This window comes from Aplysia californica, unplaced genomic scaffold, assembly GCF_000002075.1.
Source record: "Aplysia californica isolate F4 #8 unplaced genomic scaffold, AplCal3.0 scaffold00497, whole genome shotgun sequence".
Lineage (NCBI taxonomy): Eukaryota > Metazoa > Mollusca > Gastropoda > Aplysiida > Aplysiidae > Aplysia > Aplysia californica.
In genome coordinates, this window is record NW_004797767.1 from 214,135 (window position 1) to 215,662 (window position 1,528).

Consider the following 1,528-nt stretch of genomic DNA (forward strand, 5'->3'; position numbering starts at 1 on the left):
CACTGTCTATAGCTGGGTACCCATTTCCACCTGGGTGAAGTGAGAAAAATTTGTGCAAAGTGCCTTTCCCAAGGACACAACGTTGGGCCCCTGACGGGATTCGAACCCACGACCTTACGGTTGCGAGTCCGAGAGCCTAACCACTAGGCCACCGACGCCACCTCTAAAACAAAGTTTTAGTAAGAGTTTAACAGCACTGCAACACAGATAGGTCATAATAAAATAAGTAAGCACCGAGCACTGAAGATTTGAGGTGAATTTTCTTTTAAATAGGCTTTTTACGCCTGCCTTGACACAACTTAGATCAATCAGGGATATCCATTCAGAGATGAACGAGAAGAAGAAGACGAAGAAGAAGATCATTTAGGAGGCAGGCTTTTGACCCTGCCTCGCAGTATTTGTAGCCACTTCTTTTTGTTGTTGTAGTTTTACAGTATTTCCCCATCAGATTACTCATTTAGTGCTGGGAAAAAAGTCAGTTTTATGTTTTAGTTTAGTTTTAGTGAGAGTTTTATGGCACTTGCAACACAAGCAGGTTATAGTATTAGCGCTACAGACTAGAGATGTTCCTAGATAGTCACATACACAGAAAAGGAGGGGAGATAAGGACGACAGATGATTGATTGATAAGAAGGAAGGAGCAAACCACATCAGAGCAGCCTCCAATCACCCACCTTCAACTTCAAGCGGTGCAGATAGTAAGAAGAATCAAATGAAGAACACCCCGTAATGTTCCCCTCGTGTTCCTTTCAGTTTCATCCTTTTTAATTTTTGGCTTTGTTTTCAATGTTGAACTCCTCCATCGTTTTTTGTTTTGTTTGTGGTAATTTATATATTTTTAAAGAAGGTTACTTTTACACCTTCATCGAAACAATTTAGATCAAGTAGGAGGCAGGTTTTGACCCTATTGGAGCCAACCCAGGCTGACAGGGATAGGCCTACGATGCTCCAGCAAAAAGGTGGAGATAGATCTGTGCTACATGTACTCAATACAACCCCCCCCCCCCCCCCGGGAGCAATACTAGACCTGTGCCCATTCCATTGTACTAAATATTCTCTAGTACCTTTGACTCTACTATCCAATATTCACGATTTTTGCACTAGTCACAACTATCCCAAGCATGTTCGTGCGTTTGGGATGCCCTGTGGTTTTTGTTTTTTTTAGTTGACGGGATTTCATTTTCTAATCTCTTTTTTTTCTCAACCAGTCGTAGAATTAAAGCACATTAATTATCTAAAAATCGTTAAGGTAAATACAGAAACACTTTTTGAACTTCATTATTATGAAGCAGAGCGATGAGCGACCCCCTAGGGCAGTGCTACAGACTGAAGTGTCTTTAGTTTAGGCCTTTCCCAAAGGGGGGATATTAACCATGTTCTTATGCACAGTAGAATTGTAAATGGTAAATGGGCTGATTCATCAATGTCATGCTCATAATTGTGTCTGAACTGCAACAGGGAACTGCTGCCTTTTCTTTCCTAATCCTTACTATCGTCATGTTTTCCTCTACTTCCTTTGTATGTTTGT